Raw genomic sequence first — 17,448 nt, 5'->3', positions numbered from 1 at the left:
CATTTATCTTTATCTGGGCTGAGATATAAAGAGAAGTTTCCACTGACAGCCTGTATGTCAGAATAACTGCACATCGAGACACCTGAACAGAAACCATGGTTGGGAAGTTTTCCAGACCTGGGGAGCCAGCCAGCTTAAGGAATAAGCAGAGGAGCAAGAAAATTCTGAGCCAAGAGCAGTCAGCAGGCTCAGAGAAACAACTCATTTGTCAGGCTTAAGCCAGGAGGCTGCACTCCCACTACAGGACTCAACCAGCAAGCTCTGGTCTCCACTCTCCTTCCTACCCATGCCTGCCGCTGGCCCGTTATGTGAGTTTGAGCAAGTTTCGCGAACTCTACATGCCTCAGTTTCCTCATGTATAAGATAGAGAAAACAGTGGTACTCCCCTCATAAGCTTTTTGAGAGCAGTCAATGTGTGAATATAGGTAAGTGCTTGGTACCATGCCTGACAGTAAGCACTCAGTAAGTGGTAGCTACTATTGCAGAGAGGGATGGATTAGGTGGTCTTAGCCTGAACCATAAAATATTTATAACATAAATAACCACCCTTCTCTGAGTCTGTGTTCGCTAAGCCCCCTTCTGATAACTGGGCTTTCTTAGAGGATATAGCATCCATAGAGTAGAAAATGCTTTAGCTGGCCATTAATATCTATACGGCCTGTTGAGAGTTTTATTTACCTCTTGAAAAAATACATACCAGGCACTAACCTAATTTTACACGTTATTAAAATCCTATGAATTAACCTTCTTTTAATACATTAGAAGATTGAGGATAACATGGGTAACATAATTTGCTCAGTCACTTAACCATAAGTGGTGGAGACCTGTTTTGAACACAGAATTTTTCCTGTTCTCCACACACCAAGTGGTCCTTCTTACGCTGCAGCAAGAGGAAGTCTTGAGTGCTGGTAACCAACTTACAGAATTGCTCTTTTACTAGCGACTGGACTGTAAGTCTAGTTGAGGATGAGAATCTAGGTAAATTAATCCCTGGCATTTTAGTTAGGAGAAAGACCCTTCAGCAAAAGTGGATCTAGGTTGCATCTTCCTTCAGCAATGCAAAACAGACCCATATAAAAATATTCACTTTGAGTGCTCCCTACAAGGCAGCTTCCTCTGCTGTCCGTTTTGTTGTGTTGTTTTTTCCTGTACTGGTTCACAGCTTCAGCATGCAGCAGAATCACCCAAAGGCCTGTGATTCAGGAAATCCGGGCTGGGCCTGAGGCTTTGCGTTTCTAACAAGCTCCCTGGTGATGATGGCGTTGCTGGCCTTGGCACCACATTTTGACTCTGTCTTAAAATCAGCAGTCAATGCTCTTCAATTGCTCATGTGCAAACTCAGTAAAGCCTACCTGAGTTGATATTAATCTTTAACTCAAATCCTTTTTCCCTTGTGTTAAGTACTTCAGGTTTTATTCATTAACCAAAAAGTCCTGGTGCAAACCAAACAGACCCTGAGTCACACAAGGCAGAATTGAAGTTATCCTAGAGGCTCACTGGTCTCGGGTTGGAGCACATACAACATTTTTACCGTGTTGGTCTTTCAGTTTACATAATTATCAATTCAGTGAATGTGTAAATGTTTTTCCTTTTATTATCTTTAACAGGGAACTTTATACAACACCATATTATTGTGGCATGTCTGATCAAACTTGAAGAATGCAAGACAGAAACCTCATATAAGGATTGTTGGGTTCATCATTTTTTGGTATTTGATAGAGTTCACTTTAAGGGCTTATCCTGAGTGGCTAATTCTGAAGAGAGTGTGAAGAGCAGGGAAAACATTCACAGAGCAAAGTAAACGTTTTGATATAAGTGGTTGGAGATACTGTAAAACACTTATCAGTGAATTTGCCTTAATCTGTCACTATTCCTATAACATTTTACTTATATGCAGAATTTAGCACTCACCACATTGCTCTTTGCCACCTTATCCCTCTCCACAAGCAACTGCAAAGTATTGCCAGGAAATGTTGAATGGAAAAAATGAATGAGTTCAGGTAATTAATAACAATAATAATGAGAGCAGCAACCATGTGCACGCTTACTATAGGCCAGGCACTCTGTTGAATGTACTCATACAGTGTTCCATTTAATCTTCACAAAATCCCTCTGAAGCAGAGTTTCTCAACATCAGCATCAATTACATTTCAGGCTGGACACTTCTTTGTTGTGTGGCTGTCCTGTGCTTTAAATGATGTCTAGCAGGTTCCCTGGCCTCTATCCACTAGATGCCACTAGCACCCTGCCAGTTCTAGCAACCAAAATCGACCCCCACTGAGGACCACTGATATAAAGTAGGTAGCATTATAATCTATATTTTAAGATATGACATTGGAAATTTAATTTGTCCAACCTTCATAGCTAATTAGTATCAGAGCAGGGATTCAAGTTCAGGTCCTCCGATTTTTCCCTTCTTGATAAGTTTACTAACAATGGGAGCCACAAACTTCTGTAGCCCAGGATAGGACAAACAAGCTGATTAATTCCTCATAAATCAATCTTCTCTAAACAAGTTTTGCCATATTTAGGCTTTAAATTGTAGAGTCTATGTTTCGTCTCAGTTTTTATTAAACAAGTCATAAGTCCTTGAGTACAACCTAGCATTCGTTCTATTGTTATGGAAACAGATGCCTTTGGCTTGTGACTCAAAATAGCTACTTGTACAAAGCAGGTTTCTAAGTGGTGTGGCTGTCTGGTCGACAGTCTCTGATCACCAGCTAGTTTGGATGCGATTTAGGTCTTGGATGCGCATTTGCTTTGTTGTATATTTCCTTAGTCAGAGGTTAGAATTTTATTCATAACCCTTCCCTTCTTTTTTTAGTAACAAGGTACGAACTTGTGTTTACTTAAAAGACTCATTAGACAAATAATATATGCATAAACTTCAATTAAAATTGGGAAATTTTGTGTATTTTAGATCAACCACATATGTATAGATGGATTAGAGATGGATAGATAGACGGATGGACAGACAGGCAGACAGGTAGAAGTCTACTGTGCTAAGCATGAAATCGGCGTCATTCTGAGAGTCAATTAGCAGCTCATGTTCTGGTCCTGAACGAAAAGAACTGATGATTGTAGAACTCCTTTGGGAAAGAGGACTATTTACTAATAAAGCAATTGGGAGTAGATAGAGACGGATAATATAGAGTCATTTAGTCGAGAACAGAACAGGTCAAAGAGATACGGAGTTATAAACTATCTACATTAAGGTAATTACAGATAGGAGAGAGGAAAGATCTATAATTTATATTTAGACTATGATATAAAGGAAATAAATATGCCTTCTCAGCACAATACACATACACACACACACAATGACATATTTGACTTATTCCAAAAGAGCCAATAGATCCCATAAGATTTGCTGGGATTGAATAACTTTCATAAAGTGTACCTATATGCTTTTATATACTTAGGAAACTATTTTTAAAGGTTTAGGACCTACATGAAGAAAATATGAAATCTCATTAAAGGATGTAAAACAAATTTCTCAACAAATGGAGAGAGAAATCAGGTTTTTGGATGAGAAACAACATAAGAAAAATTACTTATGCTTTTAAAATTAATAATGTTGACAATTCAATTCAAGTCAGAATCCCACCTGCAGATTTTTGAAATTGTAGAAAGAAAATCTTAAAATTTATATGCCAGAATAGATTTCTCTCACACACGCACACGAATAATCGTAAGAGAGAACATAACCATAGAAAGTCCTATGAAACACTGATATCTAACTATCCTTTTATCAGCATGACATCGATAAATAAATCCATAGAAGAAAAAGAGAATCTAGAAATCAATCATAGTAAATAATACAAGATTTTATACTTGACAAAGGTAGTATTTCATTTCACAGGTAAAAGATGGATCATTAATAACTAGCCCTGGCACAATCAGCTACCCATTTGTGTCTTACAGGATGGACAAAAAGCAAATTTCAGTTGGATTAAATACTTATTTGTAAAAAGTAACATAACATTTTTGCAAAAATCTAGGAGACTACACGTATAACAGCTAGCAGAAAGTGTGACTTTCTTCACTAAGACTGCAAATCCAGAAGCTATAAGAGACAAAGCATAAAAATTTGTAGCGAAAGATAACACAGACAAAATCAAAAGATGTGTAATAGGTTTTGGAAAAAATATGTGCACTGAAGAATACAGACCAAGTGTTGGTTCTATAATATACACAGGACACTGAAAATTTGTCAAGATGAGAATAGAAGTTCAATAGAAAAAAAAGGATCAAGTGTCAGTTCACAGAGATCATCTTCAAATGATCAAGTGTATGAAAATGATGCTCAAATTAACTGTTATTCAGATGAATGCAAAACAAAGTAATGAAGAGATATCACATTACACCCATGAGGCCGACAATAATTTGAAAGGATGATAACTTGACTGACAAGTGTGAAATATAAAATATTAAAGACATTTTGGAATGCAATGTCTGTTAAAATTAAAAGTGCCTTTATCTTCTGACACAGAAATCCCTCTTCTTGTTAGTGCAGCTATCAAAAAAGCAGCAGTAAGAAGGATGTTTACTGCAGTGTGTTCATGGTAGCCAAAGAATAGACATGAAGCAATGGCTCTTCAACAGGGGAATGACTAAAGATGTGGTAAATTCGTATCACAGACTACTTTGCAGCCATTAAAGAGAATGAATTAAAGCTATACCAGAGGACAAGTAATTTCGAGTGATTTCTATGGTTTGTTGTTTAGTGAAAACGGAAAGATATAGAAAAGTGGATATTGAGCAATCTCTTTTGAGTAAAATAAAGGATGAACTGCTAACTGAAATTCTGTATTTATATACATGTGCGAGTCTTAGCATAGGTGCATACACATACATGTTTCCCTATTGTCATATGAGTATGAGAAAAAAATAGGAAGGGTACATTCAAGAGTGAAAATTTGCCTTAACAAGATGGGGGGGGAGGGGTAGGAAAGTGGGAATGCAGTGACCTGAGCATTAAAATCAAAGAAAAACTTAAAACATGGTAAAAATGCATGTATATTTGGTTCCTACTTACCAATTTATACAATATTTTAAATGTGAAGTAAAGTTAAGGTACATTGAAAGTATTTGGGATTACTCTAATTTGAGACTTACGGTTTTTTTCAGATTTTACCAGAGCCTCTTTCATAAGATTTCAAAAATATAAATGTAATATATGTTTCCTATAGAGAAAAAATTAAAATTGCAGATAGACAAGAAGAAAAAAATACCCTAGCCCTTCCAGCCTAAGGCTCTGACCATTGGTTTGTCTCCCATCCCTCACCTGAGGCTCTGTCCATTGGCTCTCGTCCCATCCTTCACCTGGGGCTCTTGCCACTGGCTTCTGTCTCCTCTCTCCATCCAGGTTAGTCACCACTTCAGAGTAACCGTGGCCTGTGTTGGGATGACTTTGGCGATTTTCACAGTTTTGTCCCCATCAACAATGTACATACCCAGCCTCAAACAGACATAGTCCAGTCCCAAACTTGGACACTTCGCAAAAACAGCATCTGACCCTGGGGAATTCCACAAATTCAAAATCCTGGCCTTTAACAATATATTGTCAGTGAGTGTTTACTAGATGTTCTGAAAGCTATAAAAGCGTAAGAGACATAAATCCTTCCTAAAAAGAAGTTTAAATATTCATGGATGAGCTAAACTTCGCATTTATTAAAATTAAATATAATAGTCTCCCCTTATCCACAGTTTCGCTTCTTGTGGTTTCAGTTACCACAATCAACTGCAGACATGTCTGCTCCTGGCCTCCAACCGTTGACATTGTCATGGCCGGGTGACCCTCCTTCTCAGAAGAGGCATAGTAGCCTAACACTCTGTCTCAACGCCTACGCCATTCCCCTCACTCCATGACCTCACTTCATTTTATCACGTAGGCATTATATCTTCTCACATCATCATCAGAAGAAGGGTGAGTGCAGTGCAATAAGACATTTTGAGAGAGAGACCACATTCACATAGCTTTTATTACAGTATATTGTTATAGGTGTTCTGCTTTATTATTCATTCTTGTTAATCTCTTACTATGCCTAATTTATAAATTAAACTTTATCATGGGTGTGTATGTGTAGGAAATAACTTAGTATCTGTAGGTTTGGTACCATCTGTGGTTTCAGGCGTCCACCGGAGTCTTGGAACAGTATCCCCCACAGATAAGGGGGCATCACTGTAGACGTGTTTCAGTCCTTTACTCAATATGATTGCTTAAATTGATTGTAGGTTGAGAGTTAAGGAGCCCATTACACCAGGTGGAGGGGAAGATGAAGATCTGAAGATGAATTGCACCGAGGATGGAACCTCATTTCTGGTGCTTGGGCCTGTCTCAGTTCTGTGTAATTTAACAGGAAAGAAAGGCAAAGTCTGAGTTGGCAAAGTAATAAAAATTGATGTTTCTGTGTAAAAGCTCTAAAATGAGACACAGTTGAGGCTTCATGGCTCAAGGCACAATTTACCTTTGGCTAATTAAAAGGAGACTCCCTTCTATAGAAGAAGCCAATGTACTGTCTCCAAATAGCCAGTTCTGGCTTCTAAATAAGAAATGATAGTTCCTATGTCTGCTCTTCTAAAATAAGCCACAGGTTTAGGTCTTCTCCTATTTTCTATTTCTATTTCCCCTACTTCTTCTCGGGGTCAGGAGTAGGTGGAAGACATTACATAGAAGTTAGATTTCCTTCCAGATTCCAAGGCCAACCCATGGTTGCTGGAGAGGCCAAACGAGGCCTGGGTCTTGGAGAGCCAACTGGAAAGTGGAGGCTACACTTGCAAAGAAGAGACAGGCTGAAGCCCAGCTGACAGGGTAAAAAGCTTAATGAGAAAAGGAAGTAGGAGCATGTGAGAATTATCCAAAAACTTTGGGGAGCTCTGGGCTTCCACCCTTTCTTCTCTGTGGCCTTAGTTAGCTGTCACCGCCAGTGTCACTACTCTAGCTGTTGAGTGGAAAGGATTGCTTCCAGAAGCACTATTGACACTCAAAGTTCAAGTCGGGGAGATACAAACAAGCCTGTGGATTGTCTGTCATTCGCTTATTTGTGTGTTTTCTGTTTTCCTACTATAGTATTTTTCTCAGGGTAAGTTGCTCTCGCAACGATTCTTTTGTCCTTAGCAGTCACCTGAAACTAGCATTTTTTAGTCTTTCTATCTTTCTATATCTTAACCTGTCTTTTATCCAAGCCTGCCCTAAAGAATAGGCCACAAGGTTACCACTGGATAAGCCACAGTGATTTTTAGCTTCAGGAGTTTTACTGTTAATCAGACCAGAAAGATAGATAGAGGATAATAAAAATGACAAGCTTAGAGAAATTGCAAAGGTCCCCGAATCTTACTATGTTCTTAAGGTCACCCATGTTTTGCAGGTCTTGACTTCCTTATACAGTGATAGCTGGAAATCCCTTGAACTCGGAGTTTTTGATTTTTTTCTTGAATCTGAATCACAAACAGACCTCTTTTCATCTTCCTAATCCCCGTCCTCCCCGTCCCATGAGGCTGGATGGCCGTGGGACTCCCTTTCTTCAGAAAGGCCCCTCCTCCCAGCAAGGACGTTCAAGTCAATCTTAGCAGAGCAGACATAGGAACTATCATTTCCCTTCCCCTCCAGGTGACCTCACCCCCATTCAAAACCATTTGCCATAAATGAGACATCTGCATTTCTGAGGACTTCCAGTCAGTATATAAACACCCACCTGCTTCTAAACAGATCTTTGTGTTTGTGGTTGGTAGTAATTCTTTCTATTTTAATCAATTAGGAACGCTTACAGGCTAGACAGTATGTTTAAGAATACAATCTCTCTCGTTGTAGAATTTAAGCCTCGGAAGACCAGAATAACGGTTACGAAATCACTGCAAACAGCAAACTCATTCATTTATTCATTCATTCATTCACCTAGTTTGAGACTATCAAGTAGACTGTACTATATGATTAAGGCTTTGAAACTATTTAAGACAAAGTAAGTACTATAGGCAATGAGACTTAAGCTGCTCAGAGGAGTTGATGTGTTAGTATTAAATCAGGAATCATTTTATTAATTATATATATACCAAGTTGTGTTTAACTAAAATGGGAAGGGGTCACAGATGAACTAATTTTAAGGAATCTTGAGAATAACATCTAAGGTTTCTGTTTGAAGTAACCCGTTATAATTTAGTACAGAGCTCTACCAAGCCTGTAGCTTTATCCTAGTCTTCTTACTTATGTACACAGACATAATTTTTGGAGTTTTGAACTATTGTGCTGCCTACACCAGACTGTACAGCCTGCATTTCTATAGCATGATACAATAAAGCCCTTGATCAAGTGGGCATTTGCTCAGTAATAGCCCAACTTCCAGAACTGGGCTGTGCAGTTTCCTTAATTTGGAGGTATTAGTTCTTATTCTACATGAGAAAGGTGCACAGTGATGGGCAGGCTGTGTTGTCTTAGAGAAGGCGGAGTAATACCATGGAGCCTAATGGTTTTAAGAACATTCAGTTGAGATAGAAAGTAATAGGTTGAAAGATTAGTTAAAACCTGTGGTGGCTTAAAACGTGTCTGCAAATTATGTGATGCTCTTCCCATTGAGAAGGGGGATCCATGTCCCCTTTCCTCCAATCTGGCAGGATATGTCTCTGTTTAGACCTCTAGGGTATGGCAGAATTGATGCCATGTGACTTCCACAGTTGGTAAGAAAAGGCCACACAGCTTCCATCTGGTCTTCTTCACATAGTCCATGTTGGAACTCTGAGATGCTATGTAAGAAATCCTGCTCCCCTGAGGCTGCCATGCTGGGAGGAAAGGAAACTCAGGCCACATGAAGATGCTACATGTGGGCATGTCAGTCAACAGCCCCCACTGAGGTCCCAACTGACAACTGGCATCAACCACTGTGAAATCATCTCTGGTGAGTCCAGCTGCCACCTGCCAAGTCATCTCCATGAAGCCATGGAGTCCTCCCAACCAAGGTCCCAGATCCCATAGAGCATAGACAAGACAAATTCCCTACCTATGGAGGCTGTGGACAAAATAAAATGGTTGCTTTGAACCTTAAATTTGGGGTAGTTTGTTATGCAGCAGCGGTCACTGGAGTAATCCCCTAAGGCCCTCTCTTCCTAGATATTTCTTCCAGTGATGGCTGGTGAAAACAGAGATTTCACGGAAACATGACTCTAGGAAAAATGTTCTGGGTAGTAGTAGTTATAGGTAATGGTTCTTAGGAAGAAAACGAGCTGGAAGATGGAAACCCATGCTTTTTCTCCTTTAGCACCATCTCTCTTCTTTTATGCTTCTCCTCACATTACAACCAAAGTCTGTTTCTCTGTCTTCTTTCTTTCTTTCTGCCTCACGTCTGTGTCTCTCTTTCTCTCTCTGTTGCTTCTGTCTTCCTTCCACATGTTTCAGCCACTTTGTGCCTCTAGTTACACTATTGCTGCATTTCACTTTACCTTTTCAATGTGTTAACATTATTTTAGTAGAGTCTTTATGTTATAAAGCAACTTAAGATAGCAAAGCTTTGCTCTATCCAGTGAAAATCCAAAACAAAGGGAATGCATCTACTTGACAGGCCTGGAGCAGTTAATGTCTACTTCTAAGGTTTCCAGCCCATGGATGCTAAAACAGTGCCTTCTCATGCTTTCTGTCCGTCTGATTGTGGCAGCCAAGATTGAAAGAGGGAAAACAGGAATTACTAAAAACGTGAGGTGGGGGATAATTTTTGAAATTCACAAATAACCTCGTAAAGAGTAAAGAGCCTATTTTACACCAAAAAGAAATTTAAAATTTAAGTTTACATTTTAAAAAATGCAAAGGAAGATCAGGTGGCAGAATAAGTTGATGCCAGCAGGATAGGGTGGCATGGACCCAGAGGCGGGGACATCTTATCCATTAGATACAGTGGATGGACTGCTGAGGGTTCCCAACACTTTTAGGAGCCCATGAAATATTTCAACTTCCTTTAAAATCAGAAGGAAATGGTAGACTTTTAGATAGAAGAAAACATTATAATATATAATGTTCAAATCAACTTTATATCAACTTGGTCCATTTTTTTTTTATGGAGTAAGAGTTTCATGATACCTAGATCCTATAAATGTCATAATGCAACCTTGCCCAGAGACCCACATGGGACAGGACCTGGAGGAAATGGGACTGCTGCCATGCACTGTCATTATATTGGGAGCGTCTGTGCCCACCCGCAGCAGCAGATTTTGTATGTCTACAGCTTAGGCCCTGGGTTTGGAGTTTTAGCACAGCCCTAATGATGCTTTGGACAGCCAATGAGTACAATGCCATAGCATATAGGCTTTATTGCCATACTCCTTCAGACCAATTATTTAAAGTTATAATAAGGTCAGGAGTTAGGAAGAAGGAAAAATAGAAAACTGTGACCCTTCTGAAGTTGCTGTTATCCCTTGGCAGCAGTGGATGCCTGGGTTGTCATTGGGCTCATGGGGGAATGGGGCGCTCCCACTGCCTGTGGAAAGTATACCCTTGCATGATCCTTGTCAAAGACAAGCCTTTTTAACTCATTCTTTCCAGATCTGTTCAAAGCGATAGCCTCATTCGGCCGGGTTTTTTGAGAGGATATTCAAGGAGGAGTCTGGGCTTTTGATGAGTCATGGTCAGCTGCCCATTACCAAGATGGAAAGCAGTGGGAGCTGTACAATTCAAAACAGACTTTTGAAACTAATACAATTTGAAAATGTCAAATGTTAATATTGGCCATACCTGTGCAAATATAAACTCAAACAGAGTAAACACGAAAGTTTACACATTACTCACAAAAAATTTAAAAACCCACCCAAGGGAGCTGACCTTCCCAAAACTACCAGAAGGGGAGGTACTGCTGCAACCTTAGAGACATTTCCACTGCAGTTCTCTGTGACAATACATGGTGCACAATAGAGAAGGAAAGCTGTTTAGAAGGTCCATGTTGTTGACCTGTACTTTATCCAACATACTTCAACCCATCATCCAACATAGTGCCTAGTATATACTAAGCATGTAATAAATATTTGTTGAATAAAGAATGAAGGAATGAATAAATATAGTGCTCACTCTAATATAGTCATTGTCCAATTCTGCCTACCTAGTGATTCTGCCCAGAGGCACACTAGCTTCCTAAAGAGGGGCACCTCAGAATAGCCCTGGGTCTCCCTTACTCATTCTTGCCTCCTTCCTATAGCTTCACCATCTTATTACTGATCCTCTCTTTTCTCTTTCTTCTGACTACCACCTCTCTCTTGTTCCAATGCTCCCAATTTCTCATTCTGATTGCTCAGTTTCCTGATTTCAGTTCTGCCATTCTGGCTTGATTTACTCATAGATCTACTTGTAATGACCTCTTTCTGACTGATGACTCTTGCTCCATCATCTTTTTTTTCTAATCTGAAGATTGGTCCTGAGCTAACATCTGTTGCCAATCTTCCTCCTTTTGTTTTCTCCCCAAAGCCCCAGTACATAGTTGTAAATCCTAGTTATGAGTCATTCTAGTTCTTATATGTGGGATGCCACCACAGCATGGCTTGATGAGCAGTGCTAGGTCCGTGCCTAGGATCCAAATCAGCTAACCCTGGGCCCCCAAAGCAGAACTTGTGAACTTAACCACTCAGCCACAGGGCTGGCCCCACTCTATCATCTCTTGCTGTCCTGCCTCTTAGGTAACCTTTAATCCACCAGGACTATAGAAACCATTCAGCTGTAACTTCATAATGAGCTCAGGGCTTAAATAGGTAATTTCTCCGATGTTTCTTACCTTCATCAATATGCTGCCTCAAGAAGCTTCCTCCAAAAGGTTTTATTAGAGTTCACTTGACTCTCAGTTACTGGCCCTTCATCTAAAATTGCAATTCTTACCCAATCAAGCTTTGAAACTGCATACTAACTCTGTATAATCTTATCATTTTATATTAAGGAAATAATTCCTGTTATCTCCCAAACTTAAAAGATCTTGGAAAGTCACCCATGGTAATAATATGGAATATAAAACTTCAGAGAGAGAGAGATAATGCTTTTTTACTTTCTGCAATACTTTTTGAGTATTTTCTGATAGTGGAGAAAGGGGGAAATTAGAATCAGGTCAAATTTTTGTATGTCAATTCTTTACAAAGGAACACTGCATAATCAAGTTTGCAATGTTATAGGGTAAATAGTATGAAACAAAGCAGATAACTGTGCTGTTTGTACATTTCTGTACACATACAAACAATCCAGTAAATAAATCTGGGGAGTAGTAGATTTAATAAAATCCCAGTTGTTTTCATTTCCCTGAACTCATTCTGGTTACATCTATTTGTCTTTACTCTCAAAAACTTAAGTATCAAAGTAAAATAGATGGGGTTGATTCTTGGTATGATTCTTGTCTGTTTCAGCCGGTCACAAAGAGAAAGAGCCAGACCTTCAGCTAGGTCTTTAGAACGTTGTTCAATCCCCTAGCTTCACATTTGAAAAACCTGAATGAGCTTAAAAAGCAATACTAACACCCAACTCTACCCCAGACCAATTAAAACAAAATCTTTGGGGTTAGGAGGGGGACAAAGAATATATTTGTAAACCCCTCCGTGGTGATTCTAATGTGTAGCTGAAGTTAAGAACTATTGATTCAGAAGATGCAGTTGCTCTATTATTTTCTGCTCTTTACTTGGAGAAAGGCAGTTTAGCTTATTTTTATTTGATTGTGGAAAAATAAAACAAAAGTATGCAAAGCAAGAAAATACTTCCATAGGACCAAGTAAGTGAAGCAAAAGATTTCTGTTTATAACTTGATAAGCCATCGTCAAAATATAAACAGGTCTAGGTTGGAACCCACTTTGAGATCCATAAAATTTCCAGCAAGCTCCCACAGCTGGCAAATAAACGCAGAGGGTTTCTCCTGGCAACATATTTTTCACAGACTCTCAACTATATTCTGCACGTGCTGTTTCCTGAAGATAATACTGTTTTTATTACCCACTGTTTAATGTTAATTACTTTTGTTCTTCAGAATTACTCACAATACATTTTGACTCCGGTGAATATATTAGTGTCTTAGAGTATCAATGTCTTCCAATGTGTCCTTCATTATTACAAAGCTGAAAACCAGCTATAAAACAAACACTATGAAATGATGTATTTCTCGTCCATTGAAATATACTTTTTGATGAACAGGAGAAAATTATTCCAAGAATTTAATGCAGTCAAGCAAGGGATTGCAAAATCTATACATAGAATTTCACGTCCTTGTAAATAGGTCAATGACATTTGCTGGGTACGCACAGATGCTCAGCACTATAATAAGGACATAAAGTATAGAGCTGAGATTAGACCTGACTTGTGCCCTGAGAATTTTGTGATCTTTCAAAAGAGATGAGCTAGGTTGGCTTCAATGAATATGAATACATACAAAGAAATATTCTGACAGAAAGCGATAAGGAAGGGATTGCGCAGATCAAAGACTGAACCGTAGTTAACTGGAGGAAATTTCCCTTGAGAAGCTTTCCTGAAATGGGCTCTGAACTTCAATTTAGAGTGAGGGATACGGTTTGGAGGACAGGAACGTTGAGACTATTCCTAGTATATGTGATAAATTAAATGAAAACTCTAAGAAGTGGATAAAATGGAGTGAAATGGCAGGAAAAAAAAAAAAAAAAGAAAACTCCTAGATGTCTTTAAGGAGTGTGAAAAGGACAGATTAGATCATGCTCAGCATTTTTTCTTTAAAATTAGCAATTTACTAAAAAATTTCTGAATTAAATGCTTTATATTAACATTGATAGATGGAAAAACGTGTTTCTCTGATGATAAAATGTTTTCCTCCTATTTTAAAAGTTAATAGCCTTTAGATATGAAATATTCTTATTACACCTCTCTTGTTAAAAACTTGTTACTCCTTGTTAGATTATTCTAAAACTGGCTTTCTGTGGCAGACGCATTTACTCTCACCAAATCTCCATGTGCTTTCCTTATTTTTCAGCCCTCTTGAAGACAAGTGGGACCATTTAACAGTTTTTGGCAAGGAGGCTGTGAGCAGAATTGATGTATGTAACTTTCCTGCCAAGGCATTTAAGAGGCAGGGTGTTCCCTCAAGTTCTGTCTCCCACCACTCATCACCTGGAAGCTGATGCCGACAAAAGATTCAAGCAGAATGAATCTCCGGGTCCCTATTTGGATGGGAGCTGCTGGAAGAGTCATCACATTGTAGTAAACGGTATTAGTTTACGCTACTGAGATTTTGGTTTCTTACCCTGGTACAGTCCGGGCTAATCTCACTAACGCACCCTCCAAGTTTTTTGTGTGAGTAATCTTTTTTGAGGAAAGATGAATTTCAGGAAAGTGGTGGCAACAGGGGAGGTAGGAAGAATACAGAATCATTACAATTAAAGACCCATGTTCCACCTGCCTATATTTTCTCCCTTGAAATAAACTTCTAAACACCTTGTCAGGGTTATGTCTCTCTTTTTACAGAGTTTAGTTAGAATAAGACAGGTCCTTTCTTTTGGGTTTCTAAAGAAGATTTTATTTATTCATAGTATTGTACTTTAGCAACAGAGTCAACTTATCTCACTTGCATGTTAGCTGAATTGCTCTCACTTCTCCTAGTCATTTGTATTCATCTTCTCATAAATTAAGACTAAGACCATGCCTAGTTGTTGAAATTCAGTTAAGGATTATCTCTAGCCAGAGAACTCATATATATTTTGGGACTTGTCCTACTCACCCTTATAGTTGTTAAGATCTTTTTGAGGAAAATGAGAATTTTACCAGGAATGAGAGAAGGATACACTTTCCTAGGAGCTAATCGGAGCCTAATGTAACTGAGACAAATAAATTATTCTTAAGTGAAATCAATTTCATCTGCCTCTGTCCTTTCAATCCTTCACCTTGTATGGCCATCCTTAGCTCCCATTAGAAACGTGAATCTGGCACTGTCATTGTGACTGAAATGGCTCAGCACCAGGTTCCAAGAGCTTCTTGTTCAGTAGATAGTGGCCGACAGTCTTCTCTGCATTAATGACATTTTGTTTTCTAGTTAGGAAGAAAGTAAGGCCCTTCTTAACTTTCAACCCATACTTTAATGATAGTAATAGGAGATGCAAAATAGAGCCAGGCAAAATTCCACAGCAATAGTCTTTATTTAAAAAAACAAACTCCAGACAGCATTGAAAGAGCTTTTGCTCGTTTAAGAAATGGAAATGCAGCACACTTGGCTGCCATTTTTCTATTTTTGTAATTTATCAACTTTATCACCAAAAAAGTTTCAGAAATAAAAATATAATATTTGTATATTTATAATAAGCAACATTGTTTTTAAAGTTCATTACTATGAGCAAGATGATTGATACTTTGCGTGTGCAGAAACGTGCATTGGAAAATATTGAGTACAAGTCAAACTTTATAAACCAAAACAAATGTAAAGGGGAATGGCAAACAATAATCCAATATTTTCATTTTAAGAGAGATTTTGAGTTTTCCTAAAACAGCCACTTTTGTACTTTTGCAATCTTCAAATTTGTAATCTCATACATTTGTACTTCGAATACTATGTATGTGTTAGCCATAGTATGAATTTTATCAGTGTTTTTTATAGTTTGGGCTATACTTGAAGAATGGTAAAATATATATTTATAAATTCCTACTATCTGGAATATAGTTGACTACTAGAAAATAAACAAAGTATAAAATGATATACTCATGTTTACACAAGTTGTTTGGTTTCTCAGACATAGCAGATGAGGTGAATTCAAATGGAAGCAAGGACAAGATTGTAAGACTGTGGAACCAGCCAACACATGGCATTGACCTTGGATCCAGATAAATCCAAGTTCAAATCTCAACATTACCTCTTACTAACTGGGTGAATGTAGTGAAGTCACTTAATCTCCATGAGATTCAATTTCCTACTTTATAAAGTGAAAATAACCACATCTACCTTGTAGGATGTTGTGGAAATTAAGTGCAGTAAGGTGTGCGATATGTCATACATAACTTCAGACTCATACTGTACTCTAAAAATGGTAGGGTCATCTTTTATATATTTACTCTGCAAGTGTTTAGACAGAGCCTATTATATTCCAAAAACCATGCTCATTCACACACATATGACAGACAATTCTCACTGAAAGCCTAGTAGAGGATCATTGTGGGAGACATCACAACTGCTCACTGATATGCAGTCCTCCCTACTTCTGGGAACACTGGAAGAAGGACTGCCTGACCCCCTTGAAGCATCACCCAGCCAATCCTGACTTCTATAGGCAGAGAATTCAAAACCAACAAAAAGGGACAGTAGAGAGACAGAAAAAAAATTAGACAAGTTCAAAAGCAAAGAAAACCAAGCAATATAGTGTCATTCAGTGAAGGAAAAAGTATCTGAATGTATCTCAGCTAAATTTGGGGACCAACATAATGATCCTGAGTCATCAAGAATGGTTAATAAATAGCACAGAGATATTAACAAAGTATTTAATCATTCTTTTTAAAACTGCTTCCTAGAATTTTACAGTATAAAATGTCTAATAAAGGGTTAAATTTCAGTTATGAGTAATCTTATTTTCTGTGGAATATCCCATCCACTCTTGATAACACAGCATGTATTTATGTATCCAGCAACATTAAAGATGGCTCTATGTAGATAAGGTACAGTGTTAGGTACTACAGGGAAGAGAGAAGTAATGGAGATGCTATTGTACTTTCAGCAAGTTTTCTCTCTGAGCATGTCATGTAGCACTTGAAGAGTCTTTGCATCTTCCTGCAATACCACCCACCCCCACCCACTTGTTATCTGGCATGTTAACAAAAAAGTCCTGATAAAGAAAGGCTACCTGTTTTTCCTTCCCTTATCAGTACTTCAGGTTCCTTTTAGTCAATAAGGATAATACTGCTGAGTCTTAAAAAGGTGTAAATTCAGACTTGTCTATCACCAAGGAGACACAGACAGGACAATATCTTGATTCGGTCACAAACATGGCTTTGTTCTTCTGTTTTTGGAAAAATGCATCAGGTCTAAGTTTATACTGTCATTTCTCCCTTAGAAGTTGATGATATCTTGAATTAGAACATTGCCAGAGGAGCATATTATCAACCAAAAATAAAAATGATTCTAAATGACCTGCTTCTGGTGTGTCAATAGTTTTCCTGTACCTGAGAGGGTGGGGCACAACCTGAGTACATTTTTAAACTTTTTTCAATTTCACATAGTGCTTATGGTCCTGTTAAAGTTTGCCACATGCAGATACAAAATACAATAGATGAAAAATCAAGAGAAAATGTGTAGCTCTAATTTATTTTGTTGTCTCAGTAATTCCAAGTTGTAGGGCAGACAGACTAACAATTTTCTTCTTTGGAAGGGTTTCTCTTCAAGTCTCTTTCATTTTGTAAATCATGGCTAAGTTCAGAGGCTTGAAGCGGGGTATTTCTTTAAATATTCACTGAGGACAAAAAGCTATGTCAGATTCCTTTCTTGTCACTCAAGTCCCCCAAGGACT

General features: G+C 38.3%; 1 long non-coding RNA gene across 1 annotated transcript in view; it reads left to right on the top strand.

Annotated features, from left to right (window-relative positions):
* The window catches only part of LOC139045223 (uncharacterized), a 35,776-nt gene extending 18,747 nt beyond the window's left edge, over positions 1-17,029 (top strand). Inside the window, exon 5 of the long non-coding RNA XR_011503152.1 lies at positions 13,938-17,029. This is a non-coding gene — a long non-coding RNA (uncharacterized lncRNA). The remainder of the gene's footprint in view (positions 1-13,937) is intronic.
* Positions 17,030-17,448: the final 419 nt, after the last annotated feature.

This window comes from Equus asinus, chromosome 5, assembly GCF_041296235.1.
Source record: "Equus asinus isolate D_3611 breed Donkey chromosome 5, EquAss-T2T_v2, whole genome shotgun sequence".
NCBI classification, from domain to species: Eukaryota; Metazoa; Chordata; class Mammalia; order Perissodactyla; family Equidae; genus Equus; species Equus asinus.
This window is presented reverse-complemented; position numbering and strand designations above follow the sequence as displayed.